The following is a 16,745-nucleotide window of genomic DNA, read 5'->3' as shown; positions in this document are numbered from 1 at the left end:
ATACATATATATATATATATATATATATATATATATATATATATATATATATATATATATATATATATATATATATATATATATATATACATATATATATACATATATATATATATATATATATATATATATATATATATATATATATATATATATATATATATATATATATATGTCGTACCTAGTAGCCAGAACGCACTTCTCAGCCTACTATGCAAGGCCCGATTTGCCTAATAAGCCAAGTTTTCCTGAGTTAATATATTTTCTCAATTTTTTTTATAATGAAATGATAAAGCTACGCATTTCATTGTGTATGAGGTCAATTTTTTTTTATTGGAGTTAAAATTATCGTAGATATATGACAGAACCTAACCAACCCTACCTAACCTAACCTAACCTATCTTTATAGTTTAGGTTAGGTTAGGTAGCCGAAAAAGTTAGGTTAGGTTAGGTTAGGTAGGTTAGGTAATCGAAAAAACATTAATTCATGAAAACTTGGCTTATTAGGCAAATCGGGCCTTGCATAGTAGGCTGAGAAGTGCGTTCTGGCTACTAGGTACGACATATATATATATATATATATATATATATATATATATATATATATATATATATATATATATATATATATATATATATATATATATATATATATATATTTATATATATATATATATATATATATATATATATATATATATATATATATATATATATATATATATATATATATATATGTCGTACCTAGTAGCCAGAACGCACTTCTCAGCCTACAATGCAAAGCCCAATTTGCCTAATAAGCCAAGTTTTCCTGAATTAATATATTTTCTCAAATTTTTTTCTTATGAAATGATAAAGCTACCCATTTCATTATGTATGAGGTCAATTTTTTTTTATTGGAGTTAAAATTAACGTAGATATATGACCGAACCTAACCAACCTTACCTAACCTAACCTAACCTATCTTTATAGGTTACGTTAGGTTAGGTAACCGAAAAAGTTAGGTTAGGTTAGGTTAGGTAGGTTAGGTAGTCGAAAAACCAATAATTCATGAAAACTTGGCTTATTAGGCAAATCGGGCTTTGAATAGTAGGCAGAGAAGTACGTTCTGGCTACTAGGTACGACATATATATATATATATGTCGTACCTAGTAGCCAAAACTCACTTCTCAGCCTACTATTCAAGGCCCAATTTGCCTAATAAGCCAAGTTTTCCTGAATTAATATATTTACTATAATTTTTTTCTTATGAAATGATAAAGCAACCCTTTTCTCTATGTATGAGGTCAATTTCTTTTTATTGGAGTTAAAATTAACGTAGATATATGACCGAACCTAACCAACCCTACCTAACCTAACCTAACCTATATTTATAGGTAAGGTTATATATATATATATATATATATATATATATATATATATATATATATATATATATATATATATATATATATATATATATATATATATATATATATGTCGTACCTAGTAGCCAGAACTCACTTCTCAGCCTACTATTCAAGGCCCGATTTGCCTAATAAGCCAAGTTTTCCTGAATTAATATATTTACTATAATTTTTTTCTTATGAAATGATAAAGCAACCCTTTTCTCTATGTATGAGGTCAATTTTTTTTTATTGGAGTTAAAATTAACGTAGATATATGACCGAACCTAACCAACCCTACCTAACCTAACCTAACCTATATTTATAGGTAAGGTTAGGTTAGGTAGCCAAAAAAAGCTAGGTTAGGTTAGGTTAGGTAGGTTAGGTAGACGAAAAAACATTAATTCATGAAAACTTGGCTTATTAGGCAAATCGGGCCTTGAATAGTAGGCTGAGAAGTGCGTTCTGGCTATTAGGTACGACATATATATATATATATATATATATATATATATATATGTCGTACCTAATAGCCAGAACGCACTTCTCAGCCTACTATTCAAGGCCCGATTTGCCTAATAAGCCAAGTTTTCATGAATTAATGTTTTTTCGTCTACCTAACCTACCTAAACTAACCTAACCTAGCTTTTTTTGGCTACCTAACCTAACCTTACCTATAAATATAGGTTAGGTTAGGTTAGGTAGGGTTGGTTAGGTTCGGTCATATATCTACGTTAATTTTAACTCCAATAAAAAAAAATTGACATCATACATAGAGAAAAGGGTTGCTTTATCATTTCATAAGAAAAAAATTATAGTAAATATATTAATTCAGGAAAACTTGGCTTATTAGGCAAATCGGGCCTTGAATAGTAGGCTGAAAAGTGAGTTCTGGCTATTAGGTACGACATATATATATATATATATATATATATATATATATATATATATATATATATATATAAAATAGAAAATCTGGAACTTCGTCTGTGGTAAGGTAAGGAGAAGGCACACAAAACACAAGTAAATTTTAACAATGGAATTTTAATTACGTTAGATAAACAAAACATGAATAAAATGGACATACAAATTCGTATAATAAAATCAATCAATCAAAATAATAAGAATAATTAAAGGACAAAATGAAAAGTTACGTTAAGACAAGTGAGCAATAACAAGCTGTGCAATATACAATAAAATGAGAGGTGCAGGAATATTGGCTTTAAGCTATCACCTCTCTTAGTACACGTAAGCCAAAGCTTAGTCTACCAGGAAGAAGTGTTAACCGTATGAAAGCACTGAATATTCTGAAGACTGAGGTCGTGGCGGCCCCAGACATCAAGTAGTATGGTGGGTGGAGTGCAGTTGCAGCTATACCGGCAGCCAATCAGCGAGGAGCCGGCAACAAAACAGGTAGTTTGGCGGTTTGAGGTGTAGCAGGTGTTCCTGGCTGCATACGTTTTGCGCTCTGGCAAACCTTGGAGATGTTGTTGTCGTTGTTGGACATTTCTTCCATAGTAGTTTTATATATTTGTAGCGACGTATTTGTGGAGGGAAGAGCAGGCTCAATCTCTTGAAGGAGATTATCGTCACAATATATATATACAGTACTTTAATTTTCTCACATTTTTCTTAATATTTCCAGCACAACATGTGCCACATACGTTTTATTTAATAAGTTTTCAAGAAATCCTTGTTTTTCTTCTGTTGAGCAGTCTAAGGTTAATATAAGTATTACTGAAGTTAAACGAGCCTAATGCGTACTGTATTCAAAAACTTACATTCACAAATTGATAACATTCAACATTTATTTGCTTTCAGTCCATTAGGATGTAGTAATAAACATTCCAATTAATAGAGTTTGATATCTGGTTTATGCTTGTTTAACATACATATTTTCGTACTATGTCGTTTAACAGGTAAGACTGGGGTTTTGTAGATGTTTCAACGTTGTAATGAGTGGCATCAGTGGACGGCATGAGGTGGCCACAGCCATGGCCGCCATAACCACCATAATGGCCGCTGCCATGGCCGCCATGACTGCCCCGCTATCAGCCAGCCCTCGAGTGCACCTCTACCCACGGCTGTAGACGGGATGTAAACATTAGTCAGTGTGGCTACACTTCCAAGTGTAAGTGTTGACGCATTGTATCTACTGGTTTATTATAACGACGTTATTTAACAAAAAACTCATTGTAGAATAAAAATCACATTAGAGCTACAGTATTGAAACCAGTGCACAACATATATTGTCAAGAAATGACTGAACCTCCTGTTAGGGCCTGACAGCTGAGTGGCAGCGCTCGGGATTCGTAGTCCTGAGGTTCCGGGTTCGATCCCTGGTGGATGCGGAAATAAACGGGCAGAGTTTCTTTCATCCTGATGAGCCTGTTCACCTAGCAGTAAATAGGTACCTGGGAGTTAGACAGCTGCTAAGGGGGGAGACCTGGTCGAGGACCGGGCCGCGGGGACGCTAAGCCACGAAATTATCTCAAGAAGATAATCCCTTCTGTTTTTCACCTCAAATTTGCGGTAACTTGTTCATAAAGCTAGACATAGGAGGCTTGTACCAACATATACTGTTCCGCAGAGCAACAGTATGTTTCGGGATATTTAATTTTGGGTTATGTTTCCGCCATGCAAGGTTTAGGCACAATAAATTGTTCATTAATAAACAATAAACACATGCTCAAATGATGCTCTATTGAGAGTCAACTTACCCGCCGCCACGACCCCCACCACCACCACGTCCTCCACCGCCACGACCACCACCGCCCCGACCACCACCTCCCCGACTACCACCTCCACGACCACCACCACCTCTACGTCGTGCGAAAGGCTCAGGGTTGGCCATGGTCCCGCACACAGCGGCCATCAACACTACCACCAGTATCTGGGGAAGAAAGAGATAACGAGGTCAAACTTGTGACTTAACTCATTGTTGCTGACCATAACAGCTAATACCAGAAACAGGAGAAGCACACTAGTACCAGGAGTTGTTCTAGTACCATCAGCTGCAAGAGTATCAGCACTAGTGAGTCTACAGGAGCAGCACTAGTGGGTCTACAAGGAGCAGCACTAGTACCATCACCAGCAATGGCACCAACACTAGATAAAAAAGAACAACCAAATTATTACTACAAACCAAGATTCTGAGATAGTTCATGGTGACTGACTGCAGCAACTGAACTCTCTAGGTCCCCAAGTGGTGCCTCTCAGCGCGCTTCTCCGGTATATAAGCCTCGACACCCTCTTAGAGTGTCGTCATTATGGTTGCCAGGTGCTCAGTACAACCACGCAGACACGGGGAGGAAATTCATTTGAGCTCTACCTGTGCGGCGCGGAATAGTGAATTCTATGCTCATAAAGAAAGAGTTATGAGAAATGTGATGATAAGGACAATAATAATATACGCGAAATCCTCAGGTGACGAGTATGGAATAATTTGAAAGGTGCCGAAGATTTGGGAAGCTATTTATGGGAGAGGGGAATCCCTCTGTTATTGTTGGAATGTCTGTATTATTCTGGCTCAGGCTATTTCCTGTGCTTCAAACTGTCTGTTTACTTTCTTTTATAGGCAACTGTGAGTGTCTTTTTTGTGGGAGACACAGATAGATATATTTATTAACATATATGCAACTAAGCTCAGAAACAACAGCAACAGAAAGAGGAGCATCAACATAAATGTGAGTCTCAACAGAAACAAGTAGGAATAGAAACAGTAATAGGAACAACAACAGAAATATTGGCAATAAAGGCAACAAACATAGCAACATAAACAAAAGCAACAACAGAAATATAAACCTCACTCATTTAAACAAGGTAAGACAACAACATCTCTTTCCAGGCGATTAACGATGCATAAGCAACAGGCCTCCATCAAGGAACATATAATCTCTTCCCACAACCAGACCATCACCAGAGAAGTCTTAGCAAAAAACACAAGAATCATCGATAGATACAGCGGTAGCAGGCGGCTTCATATCTGTGAGGCACTACACATTAAGAAGTCAACATCAGCAATCAACAGTCAATTAATGCACAACTATATTCTACCCACTTCAAGACTCCGCACCAATATAGAAGCATCAAGAAATATGGGCCAATAGGCCCTTTGCATTTACTTACATTCTTCCCTTCAACTTACCCAATATTATACCCATTGTTTCATGTTCTATCATGTGTTGAAAGTTTGTTTTCACATCATCCAAAACTGTTATAACATATCACCTCACCCAAATGCAGGTATATAAAATGAAAAGCCGTTTGAATTATAGCATAGTAAGAAATCTGTTTAGTGTTTGCAGGTTATAGTTGTGTGTGTGTAAACTAAAGCCTTTGAAAATGTAATAAGTTATTACGAAACGCGTTCAAGTGTCGCGTCAGACTAGAAATAAAAATGAATTTTGGAGAACTGATTTTTCAATTACCATCGACAGTGAAAAGAAAAATAAGAAATATTGAGAATATTCGTGTTAGAATTATTACTCTTACTTTTTCGGTCATATTTAATAATATATGTCTACAGGAAAGACTGCCTATATATATATATATATATATATATATATATATATATATATATATATATATATATATATATATATATATATATATATATATATATATATATATATATATATATATATATATGGTATATATATATACCATATATATATACCATAGTAGGCTGAGAAGGCCTTGCATAGTAGGCTGAGAAGTGCATTCTGGCTACTAGGTACGACATATATATATATATATATATATATATATATATATATATATATATATATATATATATATATATATATATATATAATGTGTGCGTGTGTGTGTATTCACCTAGTTGTATTCGCCTAGTTGTGCTTGCGAGGGTTGAGCTCTGCTCTTTCGGGCCGCCTTTAAACTGTCAATCAATCAACCGTTTCTAACTACTAACTAACCCCACCCCCACACACACACAGGAAGCAACCCGTAACAGCTGTCTAACTTCCAGGTACTTATTTACTGCTAGGTAACAGGGGCCATCAGGGTGAAAGAAACTCTGCCTATTGTTTCTCACCAGCGCCGGGAATCGAACCCCAGACCACAGGATTACTCGTCCAGCATGCTGTCCATTCAACCACCGGCCCCAGCTGTCAGAACCCTGTGTGTGTGTGTGTGTGTGTGTGTGTGTGTGTGTGTGTGTGTGTGTGTGTGTGTGTGTGTGTGTGTGTGTGTGTGTGTGTGTGTGTGTGTGTGTGTGTGCGCGCGCGTGCGCGAACAAGCTTATATGGTCTTCAAGCCAATATGCAACAGAAATCTCCTAACCCCAGAAGGACTCGAACCTAGACATCCAGAGGCTCCATGCCCTGCGGCCTGATAGCTGAGTGGACAGCGCTCCGGATTCGTAGTCCTGAGGTTCCGAGTTCGATCCCCGGTGGAGGCAGAAACAAATGGGCAGAGTTTCTTTCGCTTTGATGCACTATTACCTAGCAGTAAATTGGTACCTGTGAGTTAGACAGCTGCTACGGGCTGCTTCCTGGGGGGGGTGTAACAAAAAACTAGGGCCTCGGCCTCCTCGACCGACCTTGGCGTCCCCGCGGCCCTGGTCCTCGACCAGGGCCTCGACCCGCCCCGGTTTGTGCCTCGGAGAGGCTACGGTATCCAGTAAGTTCAGTAGAACTTCGGTTTCAACCCTTTTACCCTGTCGTAGCTCAGTCGATTAAGGCAGTGTCTGGGATGCTCCCGGACGCAGGTTCGAACCCTCGTCACAGCCCTTGTGGATTTGTTCATTTGATGCATCACGTTAGTGTGATCTCTGTGTGTGATCACACGTGGTCCGTGAGGCACTGGTGTATGACCACACGTGGTCCGTGAGGCACTGGTGTATGGCCACACGTGGTCTGTGAGACACTGGTGTATGACCACACGTGGTCTGTGAGACACTGGTGTATGACCACACGTGGTCTGTGAGGCACTGGTGTATGACCACACGTGGTCTGTGAGGCACTGGTGTATGACTACGCGTGGTCAATGACGCACTAGTGTATGTCTATGCGTGGTCAATGAGCCACTGTTGTATGTCTACACGTGGTCAATGAGCCACTGTTGTATGTCTACACGTGGTCAATGAGACACTGTTGTATGTCTACATGTGGTCAATGACGCACTAGTGTATGTCTATGCGTGGTCAATGAGGTACTGGTGTATGTCTACACGTGGTCAATGAGGTACGGGTGGATGTCTACACGTGGTCATTGAGGCACTGTTGTATGTCTACACGTGGTCAATGAGGCACTGTTGTATGTCTACACGTGGTCAATGAGGCACTGGTGTATGTCTACACGTGGTCAATGAGGTACTGGTGGATGTCTACACGTGGTCAATGAGGCACTGGTGTATGTCTACACGTAGTCAATGAGGTACTAGTGTATGTCTACTGTCGTGACGCTGAACCCCGGTTCATTCCGAACACAGCGATTACACAACACATAACACCTTGCCTCAGCAACCGGTACTACCACCGTGTACTCCTACACACACCAGACCCTTGAGGCGTACCACTAGGTTTGTACTGGAACACAATGAATGAACATATGGAAGGTATTTAAAGGCCGTCGGGTTTTGTCATTTAATTACAAAGAATAGACTCTGACAAATAATACTATATTAATTAACATACTCTATTAGGTCAATACACTTCCAATACCCATAGACCACTTGACCTCCGCGGTCACCACCCACACTCGTAACTTCCGCCTAAGTCCCTAATACGGAATGATTACTACAACGCTCCACACCCGGTTAGTCTTTCATTCAATACTCACATACTGCAGACTTAACTTCGTCACTAAGATCACAACAGGCTCTCGCATAGCTGTCTGCTACACTTCGCTGCTGTCACAAACGGAGACCTGGAGGACTTGCCAGTTCAACTCCCACAACAAGACTGACTTTAGCCAACCATGGCCTCAAACATTTCACCACGCCTCTCAAGGAAGGTATAATCCGATTAACCTTATCCCTAGAGCGGTAACCTTGATCCTAGAAGCCTGTCGAAGAATAATTCCTCTTGCCAGGAATTATTAATTTGGCTAAACAGCTTCGGTCTTAATCCATTGACCTTTCTTAGATATGTGATCCATAGTCTGTCTACTTAACATGTACTTCCAATCATCATTCGTTAAGTGTTGTAGTAATGATCCTCTAGCTAATAATTCCTACTAACTTGTGGATTACAACACCACTCCCCTCCTTAAACACGCATATGTCCCCATATGCATCATTGCAATGGTTCCATTAGTGCAAGGACCTGGAGGATGCACCCACCATATATGTACAACTAAAAAATCATCCAATAAGTTTATCATACACACAATGAAATAAATTAAAATTTTCCCCGACATGACTCACAACACTTCTCCAACATATACATTATATTCACATCATAGCACAGGTAAAATAGTCTGTAATAATTTTCCCCATCTCCAACAATGCACATATACCTAAACTGCTGACATATAATTACATACAAACATAACCATAAAATTACATGGACCAGAATGCTGGCATTTAAACAGAAATGACACTAGTCATTAATATATACACAACACATATATATATCTAAGGTTCTTCATCCTTAGTAATAAGTTACTAACAATTTAACATCTTGCCCTGTACTGTTGACATAAGGGCTTACAATGGTCACACAATGTTTCACTGGCCTCCTCCACAATTGGCAGCATCACTTCTCTTGTCTTCGTGTCCCATGGTTGCTAGGTCATAGATCCTCCATGACCCAGACAAAACCCAGGCTGTCCAGCCTGGTGAATGTTGTCAATGTCCCATCGTTGCTCTGAGCTAACGTGATCCTGGCCTCCAGAGCAACGGAGATTCCTACCCCAAGGTCATGTTCCCTCGGGTCTGTGCTGACGTCTCGTTCCAGGGCACCAATTCCAGAACGCTGTAGATACCTCACAGCTCTCTGGTCATCCTTCCTTGCTGTGCTCACCACAGCTGTAGCACATTACTCTAGGTCCATCTGCCCAGAGTGTGTCCACCTGTATTCACACCTTCCCGACCTCTGTACCTGCAAAATATTCCCTCGGAGCCCCCGGCTCGATCCCATTATTACATAACCCCCTCGGCTCCTTACTCTCTCCCCGTATATAGCCTGAGCGCAGCTGCAAAACCATTGCAGCTGGCCCTTATCCCTGCTTTGATGTCAGGGGGCGAATTTCGCCTATAACGTCACGTTGGCTTCACTTCCTCCCCCTTTTTTTCTAGAATTACTGAGTGTAGCCTCATAGCTTCCCTTCTACTCTACCTGAAGCTCTGTGACATGATCCCGGGGGACCTTCTCAAGCCTAACACTCAGTAATGGTGCCGATGAGGTAATATACAGTATATACATACACATACATTATCACAATAAATACCTCATTAAAATAATTTCACAACTAATGTCACTCAAGTACCATACTGCCACTGGCTCGCCTCTAGCGAGATTCCTGTAACAAATTAATTAATGAGAAATTAGTATATCTACTTGGCTCGCTCACTGCAACCACCAACACCTGCAATTATCCACATTTCATCTTATCCATAAGACTTACCCACTCTGACACACCATCACCTCTGGTCATCCCAACCACTGATGACCTCAATATAACGCCACACATCCCCACAACCACTTCCTGCGTCCTAACGCACCGACCTTGCTACGCTAATACTCACTTTACCGACCACTACCTGGCGCCCCTGCGCCACCATATACTCCACAACACCACACTCCATACCAGGCGTCCAAACGCCACTACACTACACCACCCAATGGCGTCCCCAACGCCATCAACACAACACCCGGCGTCCCCAACGCCCTCAACACAATACCCGGCGTCCCCAACGCCCTCAACACAACACACGGCGTCCCCAACGCCCTCAACACAACACCCGGCGTCCCCAACGCCATCAACACAACACCCGGCGTCCCCAACGCCCTCAACACAACACCCGGCGTCCCCAACGCCCTCAACACAACACCCGGCGTCCCCAACGCCATCAACACAACACCCGGCGTCCCCAACGCCATCAACACAACACCCGGCGTCCCCAACGCCCTCAACACAACACCCGGCGTCCCCAACGCCCTCAACACAACACCCGGCGTCCCCAACGCCATCAACACAACACCCGGCGTCCCCAACGCCATCAACACAACACCCGGCGTCCCCAACGCCATCAACACAACACCCGGCGTCCCCAACGCCCTCAACACAACACCCGGCGTCCCCAACGCCATCAACACAACACCCGGCGTCCCCAACGCCATGAACACAACACCCGGCGTCCCCAACGCCCTCAACACAACACCCGGCGTCCTCAACGCCCTCAACACAACACACGGCGTCCCCAACGCCCTCAACACAACACCCGGCGTCCCCAACGCCCTCAACACAACACCCGGCGTCCCCAACGCCATCAACACAACACCCGGCGTCCCCAACGCCATCAACACAACACCCGGCGTCCTCAACGCCCTCAACACAACACCCGGCGTCCCCAACGCCCTCAACACAACACCCGGCGTCCCCAACGCCCTCAACACAACACACGGCGTCCCCAACGCCCTCAACATACACACAGCGTCCCCCAACACCATTACCACCACAGGCATATGCCTTGCGCCAGAGCGCATCAAAACACCACGAGACGTCACCACCAATAAGTAACCAGACGCCACACACACTCCCTTTTCTCTTGTAATCCGTTAATTATCTGACAAACACTCGTCAGGCATAATTTCTTGTGTAGTGGCCACCCACCACACACTACCACCTGCGTTAACATACTTCAACGCTAATGTCTACAATACACCCTGTGTTATAACAACCAGTTATGCTACACATGCTACACCTTGGCGCTACAATGCCAACAATGTCATGCACTATACTACATCCATAATATCAACAGTCAAAACATGCACATTTCACTACAGTAAATACTATGCATTACGCTGGCGTTTAATAAGCCACTACACGTGCATTACACTACACACCCCAGCGTACAAACACCAATACACAACCATGCACTACACCCTTGTGGATTACAACACTACACGTGGTCTGTGAGGCACTGGTGTATGACCACACGTGGTCTGTGAGGTACTGGTGTATGACCACACGTGGTCTGTGAGGTACTGGTGTATGACCACACGTGGTCTGTGAGGTACTGGTGTATGACCACACGTGGTCTGTGAGGCACTGGTGTATGACCACGCGTGGTCTGTGAGGTACTGGTGTATGACCACACGTGGTCTGTGAGGTACTGGTGTATGACCACACGTGGTCTGTGAGGCACTGGTGTATGACCACACGTGGTCTGTGAGGTACTGGTGTATGACCACACGTGGTCTGTGAGGTACTGGTGTATGACCACACGTGGTCTGTGAGGCACTGGTGTATGACCACACGTGGTCTGTGAGGCACTGGTGTATGACCACACGTGGTCTGTGAGGCACTGGTGTATGACCACGTGGTCTGTGAGGCACTGGTGTATGTCTACACGTGGTCGGTGAGGCACTAGTGTATGACCACACGTGGTCTGTGAGGTACTGGTGTATGGCCACACGTGGTCTGTGAGGCACTGGTGTAGGGCCACACGTGGTCTGTGAGGCACTGGTGTATGACCACACGTGGTCTGTGAGGTACTGGTGTATGACCACACGTGGTCTGTGAGGCACTGGTGTATGACCACACGAGGTCTGTGAGGTACTGGTGTATGACCACACGTGGTCTGTGAGGCACTGGTGTATGACCACACGTGGTCTGTGAGGCACTATTGTATGACCACACGTGGTCTGTGAGGCACTATTGTATGACCACACGTGGTCTGTGAGGCACTATTGTATGACCACACGTGGTCTGTGAGGCACTATTGTATGACCACACGTGGTCTGTGAGGCACTATTGTATGACCACACGTGGTCTGTGAGGCACTATTGTATGACCACACGTGGTCTGTGAGGCACTATTGTATGACCACACGTGGTCTGTGAGGCACTATTGTATGACCACACGTGGTCTGTGAGGCACTATTGTATGACCACACGTGGTCTGTGAGGCACTATTGTATGACCACACATGGTCTGTGAGGCACTGGTGTATGACCACACGTGGTCTGTGAGGTACTGGTGTATGACCTCACGTGGTCTGTGAGGCACTGGTGTATGACCACACGTGGTCTGTGAGGCACTATTGTATGACCACACGTGGTCTATGAAGATGAACACAAACAGATTCTTATCAGGTTACTCATTGTCAGGGACAGGAAGCACGGTAAGCTTATCGAGGTCCCTCTACGACACAAGGGCAACGACTGACTCCCGGATACTAATTTCTAGTTGCGAGATGTTACCTATCGTTCGTTACGGCTCGTGACCCTACAACAGCCAAGCTTTAAGTCTAGGGTTACTACAACTGCTGTTGTTTAAAGCGGGGCACCAGTATAACCCCATGAATGATAACAGGCACAGAATTAAAAGTATATCTCCCTTAGGACTGAAGAAATATACGTATGCATTTTAATATATATATATATTTCATATACATCTCAATATTGTATATATGAACAGTGGGTCACTATTAAAGCAAACATCAAATATTGTCTCTCCCAGAATAAAGATCTACTACATGACACAACAACAAGTAAACAGACTTATCTCCCACATGTTACTTCTCCTGGTCCCGTATCAGCTACTGAACTCTCGCTCCGTCGCCACCCACAATTCTCTCCCGTCTGCCTCATCCCAGGATGAGGGATGGAAACTAAGGACTTTTTAGTATTTAAAACTAATTGAACAACCACTTGTTCTCAAAACACACAAGAATGCAAATTACAGATAATAGTTACTTACAAAATATATAAGTACAATGCTACCTGTTTAATTGCAGAAAATAAACAATTATATAAACTAAATAAAAGTGACATCTGGAACTCCCAACTGAACAGGTCCAGCTTCCCGAATTTAACAGGTATTAGACGTGTGCAAAGCAACCGCGCTCCTGTCTCCACTGACGCTGCCACACCACACGATAATTTACAAAAACACAATGTGTGTACATATACAGGCAATGATATAATGGAACAAAACAAGTTATTTTAAATTTATATACGTATTCTGCTAGGAGTACGTAACACTTCCACCTCCAAGAAAAAAAATGCAATTGATTGAAGATCAATGGCATTTTTTCAAAGTAAAATGTATGACACTTGATTTATGGTATTAATTACACCAAACATGTAAAAGTAATAAGAACACATTTCTGGACAAAAATGAAAACACTCCAAATATAGTCTTACAGGAAACTCAGAAATTTCAGTCTTATGACTATGTTCTACATATGTGTCACTGGAGTATGCAAATTTATCTCTCCAAGGTACTATCTCATTTATTTCACTTTGTTTCAGATCATATTTCACACTCCTATCTACAACAGTATCATTAGTAGCATGAATAGAATTGTCAATAAAGGTAGCTGCTTTCACACAGTTATCACGGCGATTTATCTTCCTATCTGTTTCTACTATTTCTCTAAGATCAGTCCCGTATTTCCATGTGATTCCTTTTCCACATGGTGAATTTTTCCAAAACAGACTACATTTTCCATTACTCCCTTTTGCTGGAGCTGAACTGCTTAATTGAAGCTGACTGGATGTTGAGTAGATTTGGGACTTCTCCTGGGTATGCTCTGACACAGACATCTGCTCTTCATCACTCTTGATCCTCTGTGGAACACATACTCTCGCCCAATGGATACTAAAATTAGAGAAATTAGCATTAAACCTCACAATTATGTATAAAACTTTCCCATTCATAGAACCTTCCGAAACACAAGACACCGACTTAGCAAACCTTTGACCTTCAACCCAAGAAATACAACCCAAGATAAGTGCAAAGACTACCTGATCGAACTGACTCAGATGATCCATAAGGAACACAGAAATCAATTGCCTCATAACTCTGTCATAACGATCAGTGAAAGAAAACAGGCATATGCCTAGGCACCATATCTCAATCATAACTCTCAAGACAAGTTCACACCCCCTGATGGTGAACTTGAACACCACACACACTTTCATCAACCGTCTAGTCTTCCAAAAGACTAACATACCGAAAACTTGATAACCCTCACCATCACTTCCCAAGTGATTTACGTCTGATGACAACCAATCAACCAAGAGGTTTAAGGGTCTTAACATCTTGAAGATGCACAGCAGATTACCTGAGAAACGCCCAAGGACAATCTGAAACCCTTCACAATGATTAACACTAGGTAGGATAACCTTATCCCCCAACTTGAAATACACACCTGGAGCCTCAAACATCTGCTCCCCAGTATGATTTAATCCTTCACCCACAATATGACTCTGAAAGTCAACACCACACTCGAGTGGAACATACACTTTCATCACTCGTGCATCAAAATTAACTGGATCTGAATATAGAGACACTGCTCTAGCATAACTCACCACTTCCTCAGAACTGGATGCACAACCTACTTGAGTAAACTCTCTCTGCTCAACCACAAGGCTTGACAAAGATGTCCCACAGTCCATTACTTCACAAGAAAATGGCTCCTGCAGAATAAAAGTAGATTTCAACATCCTACACACACTCTGACTCAATGTACACAATGAGAAATACTTACTCCACATAGAATAAGAATCACAACTCCGCAACTTAGATCCAATTGCTACTTTACCACTCTTAATGATTACCAAAATTTCCTCCCATGACTTCTGGAGCTGCTTGGAGTACTGTCTGCTCACAATCAATAATAACACTACTAAGCTGGGTCACATCCTCACAGACAACTGCAGAGGGAGGCTCAATGGGTCTCCATCTACTCAACAGAAGCTGATCCCCTGGCTGCTTTCCCACGCTCTCCAAAACTGGATCTACAGTACAGACTGTCTCCTTGCTTCTCTCTGAAATCTTAGGGTCAGTTCTACTCAATGCACATAAATGAAGGGAATCTGAAGCGAGCGGGCAAGTAACAGGTAGTTTGACCTCCTCCCCTATTATATCACCTTGACTAGGGTGAGGCGTGGCCTCTACAACAGACTTACTCTCGACAACTGATTCTAAACTTGGAGTGAGCGGGAATACTTCTGCCAACCCGACATCTTGTCCTAAACCATTCACTTGGCTGGAATACAGAGTCGTGGCTTTTAAGTTTCTCTCAACTCCTGGCACAACGTTCGTAGTGAGCGGGCAAGACAATGGTACATGGACATCCTTTCCCAATTTATTGGAATAAAGCAGAGTCATAGTATCAGGCTTACTCTCAACAACTAAATCGGCCACACAGGAATCTGGAACAACCACATCCCACTTCTCCACTGAAGGGGTACTGGTTACTGGAACAAATGCTTGAGTAACAACATCAGAACTGACAACTGGATTTATATTAGTACTGACATCAGCACAGCTAGAATGGACAAAACCATCTTCTACAACAGGTTCATTCATAGAACTAACTTCAGCACAGGCAGAATAAACATGGTCTGCAACTGGCAGTTTACACAAACGGGGATCAATCTCACCCACAACATGATTTATGGCCACATCATTACCCAATATAACATCCACACCTGGGATGGGCAACTGTGTACTAACACCCACAGTGCATAAACTTGGTGTAATGGTGGATCTGAAATTAATGTCTATTAGAGGTACAGTTTTACATCCTGCAACACTCTGAAGAACAACAAACTTTCCAGTATCTCTCTTTTCAACATCAGAAAGAATACGGGATGAAATTATGGTTTGGGAAGCACCTGTATCACGAAGAATAACCACTGGCTTCCACTTCCCATTAATACACAAAACTTCACCTGAAGACATATATGGTGAATACTGTTTCACCCAATTGGGGTTTACAGTTACATGTTTATTAGTAAGTTTATTTTGCACACCTCTGCAATAAATGAGACCAGTTGGTCGTAACTCAGGGTGCAATATAAAACATGAATTAATTCCATGGCCTTTTCTCTTACAATGGGAACAGGACCTTACAGTGGACACACTGGTAGAACCAACTGTAGGTTTAGAAATAACCTTATTATTATTTGACATTCCTGACAATGAAGTAGCAGGGTTAGGTTTTGTAAGAGAAGAGCTCATGGGAGTAACTGGAGCACTAGGACGGGATGGATTCTGATAAGGAGTTCGGTGAGCATTATAATTTACTCTACGACTAGACTTAGGTGAAGTGGCCATAAACTGGGCCTTAGTCAACAACTCATGCTCATCCGCGAGCTTTGACAGCTCATAAATGTCTGTTACATTCTTTTGTCCTGCCATAAAAGTAGACAAC

General features: G+C 42.1%; 1 long non-coding RNA gene across 1 annotated transcript; it reads right to left on the bottom strand.

Annotated features, from left to right (window-relative positions):
- Positions 1-2,410: 2,410 nt before the first annotated feature.
- LOC123752682 (uncharacterized) lies at positions 2,411-5,814 on the bottom strand. Its single transcript, XR_006772215.2, has 3 exons — positions 4,532-5,814; positions 4,107-4,279; positions 2,411-3,470 (listed from the first exon to the last, which is right to left on the bottom strand). It is a non-coding gene; the product is annotated as an uncharacterized lncRNA (long non-coding RNA).
- Between the last annotated feature and the right edge of the window lie 10,931 nt (positions 5,815-16,745).

This window comes from Procambarus clarkii, chromosome 54 (genome assembly GCF_040958095.1).
Source record: "Procambarus clarkii isolate CNS0578487 chromosome 54, FALCON_Pclarkii_2.0, whole genome shotgun sequence".
Classification (NCBI taxonomy): domain Eukaryota; kingdom Metazoa; phylum Arthropoda; class Malacostraca; order Decapoda; family Cambaridae; genus Procambarus; species Procambarus clarkii.
Note: the sequence above shows the minus strand (reverse complement) of the source record. Positions and strands in the feature narration are given on the sequence as shown.